Below are 15,258 nucleotides of genomic sequence, written 5' to 3'. Positions count from 1 at the left end.
ACAGACAAGCTAACTCAAAGTTAAATGATAAAGAATTACAACTGTTTAGAGTCTGATTCCAGCAGGTGGAAGAAGCCCACAGCTCGGGGGCGGCCTCCCGTCCTGCGCAGCCCAGCAGCAGCGCCGTGGGGCTGCCGTGGGGCTGCCGTGGGGCAGGAGCCCACGCGGCCCCGGCGTGGTGCAGGCAGCCTCCCGCGCCCGACCGCAGCCCTGCAGGGTCCCCCCTCGCAGGACGGGAGGGCACCCACTGTGCGACTCCCATTCGACCCGAGACACCAATTGTGTGGCTTGGCCGCGACGGCAGAGCCTCTGCGCCCACACGTGCCAGAGCCTTTACTGCTTTAGTGGGTCTTCTAAGGAATACTTGATCATCCAAGCACTCTGAGAGCCACAGTGCAGGTATCTAGAAAGAAATCTGAAGCCTATTGGGAAGGTAACTACCTGTAGTCACTGCATATCAGACCTGCTTTTGTGTTAAATAGGGTCCATGCTGTAAATTTGCAGAGCAGTTTAACTGAGTGTTGCACTGACGGGGAGAATCATCTCTTCATCCCAGACCTGTGCAATAAAAGAACTTGCACCTTTCATGCAAAATTTGTGCTGGTTCTCACATCACTTCTTGTCACAGATTATGCTCTAACCTGGGGTTAGAACACGGCAAAGGAAACCAACCTATAAGATAACTAAAACTTCCTGTGTCAATAAGAGATGTTATCTTGAACTTGCCCTCTAGAGATGACAAGAACATATGAAGACTAAAAAAAAAAAAAAGAACTTTTATGTTGAAATAAGCTATCACAACTTAATTCCTACATGAAATTCTTTAGCCACAGAGATCTTTTCCCTTTGAGCCTGTACTCAACACTCCAAGTACTCTTATAGAGAATAACAATATGACAGGAAACACAAGGAATGGGAAGTTTCTGTATATGAATATGGGAAGTGCCGGCTGTACAGTATTTTTAAAATGAACTCTGAATATTTCTAATAAAAAAAATGTGAATTCATTTGTAGTGAATAATTCAAGATCTCCTCCCCTCTCGCCCCCCCCAGAAAAACCACTGACACAAATTAACATATATCTTCTGTAGGGTTTGTTTGCTTCCACACATCCTTGTACCAGAGAAGAACCTCCAACTGTGTTCAGCCTCAAAGCTTGTTAAAAGAATTAATTCACTCATTTGTGGACGGCAAGAAGGTGGGTTAGTTTAGTTGCCTCTCATAAAATACATCACAAAGACGAACACAAGGCATCAAGCTCTCTCAGGAAGGTCTACCTTAAGTCAGTACCACAAGAGCGATGCTTAAGCAGATTCAAAATGGGATAGCAAAAAATTACAGTCTGTGATTGCCTTCCCCACAAAATCCTCTTCCTTATGAAAAAAAATTACTGTGTACTTTAATTTCCTGTGAGCACGACTTGAGTAGGGTCAGCAGTTGCAGTTCAGTCCAAAGTGTGCTCTGAACACAGCAGCAGCAGCAAAAGCCACCACCAGTGGTTTGAGGCAATGAAGCTCTCCCCTGGTACACTTTTATTCCGAAACTATTTTCAAAAGAGAAATCAGAGAGAATAGATTTGATAAAACACAGCAAGGTGCTGCTAAAGATGCTTCACTCGTCAAAGGTCCAGTACCCAAGTGGACGATTCTTCTTGACACCAGTGAAGAAGAGCAAATAAAGACTGTCCATGTTCTATATGAGACTGCAGACTGAAGAAGGGGGGAAAAAACAAAAAACAACCAACCAAAAAAAGAAACTCTTTTCTTCTCCACCTTTTCATTCCACCACATCCAAGTCCAACACAGTTAGGGCTGAAACCCAACTTCTGCTTCATGGATATGCATCGTTGTCCTCTTCCAGGTTTATTCAGTTCATCAGGAGAATGATTAAAGGAGATGTCTTCAAACCAAATGGGATTTGTCACTGCCACAGGGAAGTTGGCTCCGTTTCCCCCCAAATCGCTCCTCAACTGTCATAAACCTGCCACATTTCTTGATAAAATAATGGCATTGCCTTCTCACCGTATTTATGGGTAAATCTTGACCGGCGCTCAGAGGGGCTGCTGCCAGAAAGACTGCAGCGCAAGAGCTGGTAGTCCTCCTTTCCTCCCACTGCCAAGCTATTTTAAGGGGCATTTTATAAAGCTCTAATTGATTTCCAAATTCAGAACTATTTTAAAACACGTGTAAAAGATTCAAGCAGATAAAATTCTGGTGAGTGAGGACTGACAAGTTGGAACAAATGAGAGGAAACTCTGATATTAGTTCTGAGAGAATCCTGGATTTCTCCAAAGCTGTTCTGGATCAGGGACCAAGTTACAAAACTAGACAAACCAGAGAGCAGTCAAAAGGCTCTGCTGCTCCTCATCAGCAGGAAAATTACTACAAGATGTAGACAAAGTTAGAGAGTCAAAAATACCTATTTCAATGCTGAGGTGACGCACGTGAGAGGTGAGTGAGATCATTAGGAAACCTGGACGTAATCACACTGCGGATGATGAAGGATGCTTTTTGCTTGGGAACCTGCTTTCACAGATCTGAATTCTTCCTCTTGTCTCAATGGAGGAATAAGGACAGACTTCAAAACCTGCCTCAAACTGGCTGTGCCCATCGCTGAGGGCCCCTCCTAGTGCTGAGGATGAGGATGGGAGGAGGAAGGGGCCCGGGCATCCTCACCCTCATCGGCTGGGCCGGCTGCTTCATCTCTCTGTGCTGCTGCACTCGCTATGTGCCCTGCAGCAGACACAGCCTCGCCCGGCCGTTCTGCAGGTTATCCTGAAAATGGTCAGCTCTGATCAAGGGAAGTTCCTTGAGCCCGGCAACGAGGAAAAGGCGGCAATTCACAGCACACTCGCAGGGTGCATTTGCTACTGTTTTACAAGTAGTATCTTACAAGTAGTATTCTGTATCTTACAGAAAACACAAAAGAATTACAAGGCAAAAGATCTTCATTGATGAATGATGTATGAGTGATCACCTTCAGGATTTCATTACAGAATTTTATCTTAAATAGGTTTTCAAGTCTAGACAGCTCTCAAGCTTTTCTTTCTACCCTTTGCCTTCATATCTTCCTTTAAATTCTGCTCTAACTTGCAAACTTCATGCAGTATTTTTTCAGAGCATTTACTATCTACAGGAGCAAGACACATCTTATTTGGAATCCGCAATTTTATTAATCTATAAAATGTATGTGGGGGGGGGGAACCCTTGCGCCTTATTTAACTATTTCCTACTTCTGTAAATGAAATGTTACAGTTGTAATGCAGTGCTCAAAGCTTTAGCATATAGCAGGATAATAATAATTTATGGATTAGGGCTGTACTACTGGGAATTTATACCACTGTTTTTTTTACAAGATAGCCTAGCAACTCCCTGTTGAAGTATGAAGACATTTAAAATAGGACATTCACACATTCGCACTGCCTAAGATCTATTCCCATGCAATACCAACGCTCAAACATCAGCCATAATGAATACAACGACCTCCCATCAACAGAATTTACGGTGCCCTTGGGATGCTACTTAAATCAGGTGTCAATGTGTTGCCAAAGTCTTACTAAGTGCTTAAAAGCTTTGCCTTGATGGAAGCAACAGAATTAAATTTAGAACATTTCTGGATACAAATGTCCAGACCCAAAAACATACCAATCACCAACTTGGTTCATACCCATACTTTTTTTAATTATTGTTAATTATTATTACTAGCTCATGCAAAAATGCAATTACAGACTCTGATGTTATTTTATGCAAACACAAATATTTCCTCACCTTTCCAAATATCTAATATTTTGCATAAATCAAGTTATTTTCAAATTACTTAGTTATACTGGGGAAAATATTTATAAATACCAGCTTTCACTATAGTAGGTTAAATTCCTTAACCTTCCACTCTGCTCAAGAAATGTTAGGCCTGCTAGCCTGTTCCCACTTGGCGACTCTCGGACAGTCCTGACCGCTGAGGCAGCCAGGGTCCCTTCCTCTCGCTGCTGTCGGCCCTGGAGGTTCATGCTACCCCACTCTGCTTTCCAAGGCAGCTCCCTGCGTGTCTGGGCAGAAGGGCACAGCAGTAACAGGGAGGGAGAAACGCTGCCGAAATGAGGCCCGCACTAAACGCGGGATCTGCACCCTGGGCCACGGAGCTGCGGGTCCCTCCACTGAGTGCAGAGGGTGCCTAGGGAGATCAGCGGGTTCCCAGGTTCGAGCTGGGCACTGCCCCTCGCTCCCCCACAGCTACTGAAACGAAAAGCTGCTCTGAGAGCTGGGCCATGGCAATGGGCACACCGAGAAACCGCTGAGCGTCTTGTGCTGCCCTTTGGGGGATACCTCTTGATTAGCTGGCGGAGCTGATCAATTTGCTTTGTTGTCACTATTTATACATGTAGACTTTATACTTACACACTGTAAGAAATTCTTCTACTGTCCTTGAATCCTTTCATACCAGATTGTGTTAAATTACCAAAGCAATAGACTCCCACCTTCCAAATACCTCATTACTTTTTAAATAAAGATGCACATTAAACTATTTCTCTCCTTCTATAAAGGAGAGTGATTTCTAACCTGTGAGGATCAATGCAGCACAAGGGCTTCATGAGTGCGTTGTTGTTAGCTGCTCTGAGCTATGCGAATGATCAGACTGCATCCACAGTCCTCTTGCTCCCCCATCCCATCCCAACAGCTCTGCATGCATCCAAATGGATACAGAAATACATTCAACATGCACAAAAAGAAAACTGGAGAGCAAGTGAAATTGCAGCACCTTTTCAGAATAAAAGAATACGACGGCAAGCCTATACGCATATTTTAAAATACATTTTTAAGGGTGACATGCCAGAGATTAAACAAAGAATTTCATCAAAACAATATTGCTTTTGGGATAAAGGCAGAATAATGTAGAAATACCACACCAATTATTGTGCTGATATTTGCATGGCATTCACTTTCAAAAAGTATGCACGTGAAATATGAAATGCTGGGCATTTACTAAGATAACAAATTTAACTTAGACATTTTAGAAGAAGACTGGAAATTAACATTCAATATTTAAATAAACTGATTTGAAAATGAAACCATTTAAGGCACTGATTTACCTTCTTTTGCTTCCTTTAAAAACTCCCCCCAGAAGTACTAAAAACTGCATTTCAATCGACGCCTCATAATTTGTAACACACGCTGCTCTGCATCTTGATCAAGGGTTTTCGTTACACTCTTGCTGCTTGAATTTTTTTTTTTCCCCTATTCATAAGCTTCGCAACTGTTTGATTTTGCAAGTACTTTTAAAATACGCTTATCAACTAACAGTGTCTGCAGTACAGGTAAAAATGATCTGCCTTCCTGTGGAGGAACTATGCCCTACCAATACAAGACTGCGCTCCCACTCCTCGTACTGGACAATGACTGGACACGATGGATTTGGCACACAGTTACTTAGAGAGGCTGCTAAAACTGTGGATTTTTACCCAAAGAGGTGGGGAGGAAGAGGAGACTTCAAACTGCCCTCCCTTTCCCAAAGCCTGAGAGGCGCCAGACAAAATGCACCTGTCTGGCTTCCCGGGCAAGAACTGCCGCAGGAATATTTTCCTGCAAATCTGCCTCTTCACAGATTACAGGCCAACCTGTGCTCTCCGGGAGGTGAATAAAAACAGGAGCAACTACAGCAGTACTTCCCCCTGGGGAGCAGGGCCTGCTGCGCAGCGAAGCGCGGCAGGCACGAGGCGGCGGCAGCAGCAGCACCGCAGCGGCGCTGCCTCAGCGCCACCATTTGTCGCGCAGCCCTGGCCAGCGCGGCCAGCGTGACGCGCGCGCCGGCACCTCCGCTCCCCTCCGCTGCCGGAGTCGGATGTGCCCGGCCTGACAAGGAGGCGGCCGAGCTGCCGCGCGCCGTTACGCAACGCGGCGCCTGTCGGGGGGCTCGCAGCTCCTGCGCCGCGCGCGCCTCTCATCGCCGCCACGGCGCGCGGCCAGCGCCGCCGGTCCTCCCCGCGCCGCGCGCTGGCGCGTTATGCAACGCTCCCGAGGATCCCTCGGCATCCTCGGCGGCGCCTCTGAGCGCAGGTGCGCGGCGGCACCGCGGCTCCCTCGCGCGCGCGCCTCCCCCGGCCAGCCGGCCTAAAATGCCGGCGCGCGGCGGCACGTAGGTCGCCGCGGTGGGGATTGCGGCGCGCCGGCGGGAGGAAGCCTCCGCGGGCGGCTGCCGCGGCGGGACGCAGAGGCTGCTCGGGTTGGAAACGCGTCTCGATGCACAGCTACACAGAACTGAATAAAAACGAGAAGAGTTTGCACCTTTTCTAAAGGCAGGCGTTTAGTTGCTGCACATCATCTGAGAGGGGAAAAAAAAAAAATACACTTCAGTTTTGATCAGAATTAGCCACCAGCGAGGATCACTACCAGAACGGGTTTTTCTGTTTTCTGACTACGCTGGACTCCAGTGGATTACTGAGAGATGAGGCCGGTCTTTTGGAGGAATCTGCAGCGTTATTAGCCTCGCCGCTCAACTTCTCTCTCAAGGAATTGCTCATGCTCCCGTCTGGTCCGTCTGAACGAGGAGAGCAGCCCCTTCATGAAGATACCCGCCCGGCTTGCCACCCAACTGACGAGCGAGAAGCATGTCTGATGACATTTTATTCCTGATGCAATGTAGGGTAAGATGCATCTCTCTCTCTCTTTTTTTTTCCAAAACATTTCTGTAAAACCTGCTATGAGCTGATGTCTTTAATGAGCCTCACAGCACAAGAACATTTATCTTCAGTGGTTAAAGATGTTAGTAATCCTCAGTAAATTGGGGTTATCTGGACTAGTAGAAGGGCCAATCCAATTCTATTTTAAAATTAGACATTTCTGTTCGAGAAGGCTAAAGTAGCAAGTTATACACAGTATCTGCACATAACCCAAAGAGCAGAATTTTTCAGGGAACAGGTTTCTGGGGGGTATATGGCTGTAAACTGAGAGCACAAGAGCAGCCAAGTGCTAGAGACTACCTGTCACCATCACTTCTATGATGGAAGGGGGAAATAAATGATGCGCGGGTTTGTAAATATCTATCTCGAGACCATATATTGCACAGAATAGTATTTATGAAAGCATTACTGTCATGTGACATACTGCAATGATAAGAAAACCTTTATATTTCGAGAAACAGACATTTTCTGTTTGATGTTTACTGTTGCACAGATGCCCAAAAGCTGATTTACTAAATAAGGAAAAGGATGAAATCTCACCTGCAATTGCCTACTTACAGCTCCTCGGTCAAAAACAGACTGCAATATTGCATTAAGAAGGCATATTTTCCACATTGAAAGAACAGCAGACGTGAATATTTTTAACTCTTAATATACTGTTATGGCTGAATAATTAACAGCTAAAAATTCACACAGTTTCCTCAGGCAATTGGATTTTGAAGTGTTTGACAATGCCCAGATACCCACTTTCATTGATTTGGTGCTTCATAAGGAAACAAAACAACTGAATAACGCCAATCCTTAAACATCTTTTTAATAAAGTGCATTAATTGGCCTGAAGCATCCACCTAGAATCGTTTCTGCCTCCTTGTACCAAAGCTGCAGTTACAGAATAATAACTTCATAAATATCTGTATGTTAATTCATAACAGAGAAAAGATACCCCCCCACCCCAGCTGAACACACCTCAGTAAGCACAGCACTAAGAAATCCTCTGTAAAATACAGAATTGTTTTTGAACAGGAGCAAAGCTGCATGCTTGTCAGACCAGATTTACCATTTGCTCTTTTTCTTCTAGCTAGCTGCCAGAATACTGGTGAAAATATTTGCAGAAAAAATGGGGACCTCTGCCATCACAACACTGGAAGATGTAAAAAGGCAAGAGGAGAAAGAGGAAAAAGAGGAATCTATTCTAGCACTGCTTGGGATTGTTGGAACTGTGCTCAATTTATTTGTTATTGTTTTTGTGTACATCTACACTACACTTTGATGGCATTTTTGAACATCAATCGTAGAGCATACAGTGCTAAGACCAGCGACAGCAGGAAAGATTTCTCAATTTAAAGAAAGATAAAGTACACGGAAGAGATTGCCAAACACATTCCAGAGCAGAGTAGCTGGCTAAGGGCACTGCATCAATGACTGCTAAATATACCTGTGAGCCCAGTTCGGGTGCTAAATTATGTAAATGAAGGCAGGCAATATTCAACTTCACACTGATGACAGATGACGGCCAAACAGTGAAAACACAGATGGCACCGGTTCATTGCCAGCGAACACACGAGACAAGAAATGTAAGCAGACAAACACCGAGAACAATCGCAACAGAAAGAGAGAGATGAATTAGATAAATATATAGATATATATTTCAGCCCATGATGCTTCCTATAGTTTTGTGTAACATGTCTCTGTATATCTGAGACCATAAAACAAAGCAAAAAGAAAGGATTTTATTTTTAGATTGCTATAATATAGGCTTATAATTTACACAAATCTACCGTAAGTGTGGAAACAGAAGCACTGTTATACCAAAAATTGTAATACTATAAATAAAAATTTTAACTCTTGATTATATTCTGCAGCATTTGTTAATCTTGTAGAAAGCTAAGAAAGGTTAGATATTCTTGCCTTTACTGAATCTGTATTTGAAATAATAATGCTATACTAATGATGTGCTTTTCTAATTAAAAATCCTTTAAAAAGTGGTGTGAAAAATAAAATAGTTTTAGTACTTTTAAGGTTTATTCAAAATCACAATGGCACACTAACACATGTTCTGCAACGGAAAAGATCTTAAGTTACATTTTCCATATTAGAATGTGTTTAACTTGAATCAAATACAATTTTCATGTTTTTATCCTGACGCTTATTTTCAGGTAAAATAAAACATATCACACAAAAATTCACTGTGTTGTATGTAGAAGTCTTTATATCTTTGCCCAGAAGAGTTTACTATCTCTGGACCAGATCCTGAACACACTTCCCCCCCTTTTGCACTGTGTAGGATTTAGGCCTAGAGTTGCAACTCTCCTATACACTTCCAGGAACACACAATTAGACTATTAAAATTGATTAGACTATTTAAATGTTTTAAATTAAACAAAGGCACGTCTTTGAATTTGAGCCAAGGCTGCAGACTGACTGAGCTAATGCAAGTTCTTGTATACATGACTGCATACACATTTTTTTTCCTATTAGAAAAGCTACTTGGAGAGCATAGGCTTAAAAACATAGTAGAAAATATCAGAGGAAAAAAAAGAAAAAGAAAAAAAAGAAACATTAAAGAAACACCATCCTTAGGATTAAGAGTGCCACAGAGGAACAAGGGAAGAACTCCATTCTGAAAAAACAGCTCAATTCCTCTTCCCATGCTGCAAAGCGAACACACAGTCCCTCCTAAAATGAGAGCAAATATGCAATTCCACTGCATAGATGAGACCTTATTATTTTAAAGAACTTCTTTTCTTGTCTGCTAGACTGGCTGAGCCCATGGAATTCATTCCTGAACGAGCCCACGCATAAAATAAGGTCAGTGATCTACTTGAGAATGAATTTGGCAATGCTATTTCAGTCAGTTGCAGAACTGCCATTTCAGAAACTGTGCTAAATCCTCCAATTTATGAAAGAATAAGGTGGAGGGTGATGCATTCTGGTGTCATCACTCTGAGTCAATACGGGCTCATAAATGAGCAGAGAAGGCTACACTGGAAGAAAGTAGGGACAGATTTGAGGATTCCTTCGTTAGCTACCAGCCATTTTCAATCCAGGAGGCTGCACGGCATTCTGTCAGTCTGTCTTCAAAAGGAATGATGCAGACTGTGTTGACTACAGACTAGGGTGAATACGTATGAAAGTGTTTTCAAGTCATTGCTTGTCTCTACACACTTATGGGTATTATCACAGCGCTCTCACACGGTACCAGGACATTTGACAAGGGGCTTAAACTGAGAATTTACAAGAATCTGAAAACTAAAGAGAAATAGGAATTCAGGAAGTCCAGGTAAAAATTACTGCTGTTCGATTGATCTTGAAGTTATCAAAAGCGTGTCAAAATCATGAAATAAGCAGTTTTAAGCCATGTTATTTCAAGGCATAGCACTTTTCCCTGAACTGTGAATCAACCAGTAGGCCAGCACTGGACTTTGATACTGCACCTTCTCTTGTAAATGCTACAGCAGCAAAGCATTAAGTTGCCCTTCTAAAACCATAATCGACTGTAGTGGAGGCCCGATATCACTCTTCTACCCGAGAATGGGTTTAACTTATATGGAAACTAGTCAGATTTTTTAATTTGGGGAGTTATTTGCTACCTACCTAAAATGCTGCTGTTCTCCTAATTTCACAGCACTGACTTTCACTGAAATTCTTAAGTTATAGGGCAATACTGCCCTGGCATACAATCTAATTTGGTTTCAAAACAGAAGTCTGATATCCTCTCTTCCCTGGTAAGTGCAGAGTCTCTGTACTTATGTGGGTCCAGAGTCCATCTTTAGCCCAAGAAATGCCAGTGCTCATTCCCTTAGTCAAATGTACGCCCAAGAGACTCTCCAACTCTCTCTCTCAAAAAAAAGAAAAAATCTGAGCCGCAACTACTTTTTTATTAGCTACAGTAAAATCAAAAAGACAAAAGTTTGGGGAGAGGTGAATTTCATGAGGGTTCAGTGTTTGCACTGCAAAATTTCTTCGTACCTTCGCAATGGTCCTCTAAGCTTTCAGGAGTCATTTTCACAGCTTTTTTCTTCCTGTCAAATGAACCCAGTCGTGGACTGGACTTTGCAACATTATACCATGTCTTCAGAATAATTATAACTACAAGAAGCTTAATACCCTAAATTAACATCAGCAGGAAATCTAGCATAGTTCAAAGCTCCAAGGTGGAGTGTGGAGACTTGAAAAACAAATTTTTTTCACTAGATAAAACCTCAACCAGCAAAGATATTCCAAAACAGGCAGGAAAGAGAGCCCAGGAAAATGACGGATGTTCACCTTGAAACACTGCTCCGCAGCACGTACATATTAAACCACTGTGAACTTACTGTTCAGAAGGAGGTACTTGGCACCAGGAGGAAACAGCCTGGCACTTACCGAATCCACGGCTCCAAGATGCTACCCTACTTGACAAACTTTGAAAAACCAAGCACTGGGCTATTAAAATGAAACATGGGAGTCAGTAAACACCATCCTTTTTGCAAAACCCCCACACAGAAAATAAAGGTAACTCCGGAAACGTACTGGGCATTTAAACTGCCATCAACTCATTCCAGCAAAGGATGGAAATACAACATTCTCTCTCCTCAGCAGTCCAACTGGAGGAAGACTAAGCTGATCTAACACTAAAAGCTAGGCTGTCCAAACCCTACGGAGTCTTTGTGCATCAAAGGATGGTTAAAATGGGAGCACAGAAAAAAAGGGCTGCAAAATTCCCCAGCAAAAAGCATAGTATCACCTGGTTCCATTAAGACAGGGAATTCAAGAAAAGCGAATTTGGGCAGCATTCTGTAACGTGTTATGCATCCTGTCTTCCAAGAAAGAGACAGTACCAAATCTCTCTCACTCTTTGGCTTTAAACAAGGCTAAGTCATCTCAGGGGCTGCCAAATACTTGTTTAGGCACAAGCCAGTGTGATTACATTTTAAAGCAAGAAGATTCTACCTAGTACTATGGTATTACTGTGAATTTCACTGAGCTTTCTGCTGTCCAAGTCTGGACAATAAATGGCCCCCTGTCCAGCATTTGATTTTCCTTCTATTTCATATCCCCTTCCACCACCCTTTCTACACAGCCTCCTAGCCACAGACAATTGTTACCACTTATTTCTTCTTCTTTCCCCTTTTAAGTGCTAGCTACTAGCTTCTAGCATTAGTCTTCATAAACTTAAGACAAAAGTTACACTTGCTTTCAATCTTAAAATAGCAAAACCTAAGCCTCCTACACAGCCATACTCCAGTTAGACGGGAACCTCTTGCTGCAAGGTGCAAATCCTATTGCTGAGCATTTTGCTCATGGAGGAAAACATTCATATTTTTTGGTGGAGATATTAGAAGGTCACTCTTTCAAATGAAGGGTGCTGCCTACAAGGCAAGAGTAAAAAGGAGTGTGACACTACAGCTTTTGGTGTGAAAACACTAAGTGTTCAGTACTGAAACATACTAGAAGCTCTATGACACGAGAGTCAGGAACGTCAGTTGTACGTACACAGACAAGAATGAAGTCCTTAGGAATAAAACGGTAATCTAAAAAAATGTCACTGTGTTACAAAGACAGCCTTGGTTTCACTTTTAAATTAAAACAGAGTAAAATACACAGTAATTTCATGACAGGAAGTGATACCAAAGCATTGCTTCTATAGGGAGGGAGAGAGAAATCAAGAAAAGAGGTGAGGATCAGAGCAGCTGCTGCTTTTGGGGTGTAGAGCTATCATCGATCTTGTACATAAAGGAAAAGTCCTTTTTAGGGAGACAAACTTTCCTGCTCTAAGGAAAAAGCAATTAAGGAAATTAATAAAAGTGGTCAGTTCATGGTTTTCAAGGACTTCACAATTCTCCTGCTCTGGTGCAGGGGAAGCTGCAGAACGTGACTGAACAGTCTCTTGGTTTGTGAAGATCCACTTCAAGGTAAGGTTTCTAAATGATTAAATATGTAAGTGATCTTCATCTGATCAATATTCTTTTTATTTAGAGCAATCCTTGCTGCAAGTCCATGCATATTCAAGGCAAGTTCAGCAGGCATGTCAAAGCATACTTATGCAATAAAAAAAAGTGCCTGGATAAATTGCTAGCTGTGACAGAGGCCAGTTTTATCTCCTGATATTGAGCACGTTCAAGCCTTTTGCCAAAATGACTTTGTAAGCAAGATGCACCTTATCCATAGCTAACTGAACTGATGTAAGCAAAACATAAAATTTTCCTCAGGTCCGAGAGATTTGGTACCTAGTAAGGTCTCAGTGGTGTCACCCTACCGTGCAATACCCGTACACAGCAAACCTAGCATCTTATATTTCCTTATAGAAAGTCTTCCTACATAAGTTTACTCATATTGAGATTTGGCATTTTATATGTAGATCATTGTCATTGCAATGGTTTACAGAAAACCCTGAAACCTGCGTCAAAAAGAGCCCCAACCCAAGGATAAACTCTAAATGCTCCCCCTAACTGCCACTCAAGTCGGAGCAAGTTAGAGTCATTGAAAACTGCTGCTTTCCATCAGTGATTTGCTCAGTACACCTTGTTCCTGATGGGATGCCAGAACTGGGCAACACTCTCTTAGTGTGTCCTATTTTTCAGTGCAGCATGTTTCAGAAAAACACAGTTACTTGCTTCCTCCTCACGAAAGCACTTTCTGATAACTGAAGGCAAATTGCTCCAAAAACTAGAACATGAATTTTACCACTAATGCTGGTCCTTCTCAGACTCCTGCTGTGCAGGTACTCAGCTGTATTAGGGAGGAGACAGCACCTCCAAGCAGCAAAGCTCAAAACAAAACCAGGAATCTAACACGAAAGAATCAAGTCTGCTCACGTGTGTTGTCCAGGCATCAGGATCAGGGCCGGGATGGGAAGCAGCTTCCACATCTGCCTGCAAAGCGGGAACCCTCGGGGCAGGCGCGGGCTGCCCAAGGGATCCGGGCTCCCCCGTGTCCGAGCGCCGCGGCCGAGCTCCGCTCTGCGGCTCCTGGCAGCCCCGTGCGGGACGGGACCCGGCGTCACCTACAGCTCCGACCCGTTAGGGGAGGATCATCTGTCTGCTGCGGAACTAGGCAGCAGTTACTGCACTGGAATCGCGCCTGGCTCTCACCAAGACAAACTGTTTTCAGGGGCTCATTTCAAGCTAACCGCGTCTGCCTCAAATATTCATGAAGAGAAAACATTCTCTCCCAAAGTCAGGCCTTTTTACAAATTTCCCTCACATACAGGTCTCCCATTAAGTTTTCAAATGCAGGCTTGACTGATATAAGGCCTGCAGCAGTTTTTTTTTTTTTTTTATTTAAATGCAGTAGTGGCTTGTTATTTATGGATCTAGCCGCAGAACTTTGAACTAATAGATGAGGATGCATTCAGGATTATATTGCTTGGATCAGTGTGTTGCGCATATCAATTTTTTAGTTTTACAGTTTTAAATCCCAGTGAACATACTCTCATCCTTTGTGAATCTAAACAGCAGCTAACAACTTTTCTCTTAAAGCAAGGTTTTGCTCATAGTTTAGCTATTATACTTACAAGCACACATCCATTTATGAAAAGGCAGTTTAAGTACCTGCTCCGTCCATTCTTTATCAACTGTTAATTCATAAGCACAATATACAATTTCTGAGCAAGCTCTGCCTATTCACAAATTCACAAATAAAAATAAAAACAAATAAAAAATCACCTATTCGCAAATAAAAATAATCCACAAAGGAAAATAAATCTAAAATAAACATTTCCCACCAAGGAGCTTCCATGTCCTTGTAATTTAGGAAAATAAATGGGTCATGAGAAAAAAAACTTGGTTTCACCCCACCAGCCACATCTCTCATCTCTTCTGGCAGCACCAGACTCTTCTTCTCCAGATGAAGGTGCCTTGCATAGTCAGATATGTCTTTCCATTGGAAAACAGCAAAATCTATTTCAACAGCTGTGATTCAGGGCCAACCCAGAACTATCAGCTTCATCCTTTAAATGAGACAACCTTCTTGTTAGCTCTTTCCTCTCTACCACAACAGCAGAAGAACTTGGGCAGGTTTGTTAGAAAGACAGCATTTACTTTGTTGCTTCACATCAGATTTTAATTTGTAACAATAAGTCTGGGTTGAAAGCTACACAGTTCATTTTCCTTGCTATGTGCAAAATAGAACTAATAAATTAATCACAAAATTAGAGAGAGATGTCAAGCTGTGGATTGGCAAATGAAGCACTGGCAAGTGGATTGGCAAGGGAGGCATTTGTCATACTCCTATTTTTACTATAAGGCCTTGGAGGACTTTTTGAACTACTTCCATTCCATCACACAAGATTACACAATGCCCTAGTTACTACAGATTAGTTAGAAGAGCCACCACCTCTTGTTGTCCCACATGGTATTTGATCTATTCAGTGCTATAGAGCATATATTTAGATGTATATGATTTTTCTTCTACCTCTGGAGGTCAAAAATATTCTGCCATGTACTGTTGTTAAAATAAATAAATAAATATAAATCACACAACCACACCCAACAAGTGGAATCAAAAAGCTACACTGATGCAACCACAACATCAGCTACTTCAACAAGCAGAATTACTCAGATTTCTAACAACCCGTTCTGCTATATAGCGATTAAATTAATTTA

At 42.6% G+C, this 15,258-nt stretch overlaps 1 protein-coding gene and 1 long non-coding RNA gene across 4 annotated transcripts in view; one reads left to right on the top strand and one right to left on the bottom strand.

Annotated features, from left to right (window-relative positions):
* BIRC6 (baculoviral IAP repeat containing 6) overlaps positions 1-15,258 on the bottom strand; it is a 172,290-nt gene that overhangs the window by 29,664 nt on the left and 127,368 nt on the right. The gene's annotated exons all lie outside the window — the stretch shown is intronic.
* On the top strand, positions 6,488-8,647 carry LOC148594750 (uncharacterized). The gene is made up of 2 exons (XR_015913333.1): positions 6,488-6,637; positions 7,752-8,647. It is a non-coding gene; the product is annotated as an uncharacterized LOC148594750 (long non-coding RNA).

The sequence above is a fragment of the Tinamus guttatus genome, unplaced genomic scaffold (assembly GCF_059628265.1).
Source record: "Tinamus guttatus ecotype Peru unplaced genomic scaffold, ASM5962826v1 Tinamus_guttatus_pri_ptg000208l, whole genome shotgun sequence".
Classification (NCBI taxonomy): domain Eukaryota; kingdom Metazoa; phylum Chordata; class Aves; order Tinamiformes; family Tinamidae; genus Tinamus; species Tinamus guttatus.
The sequence above is the reverse complement of the archived record's forward strand: the minus strand, read 5'-3'. Positions and strand labels throughout refer to the sequence as shown.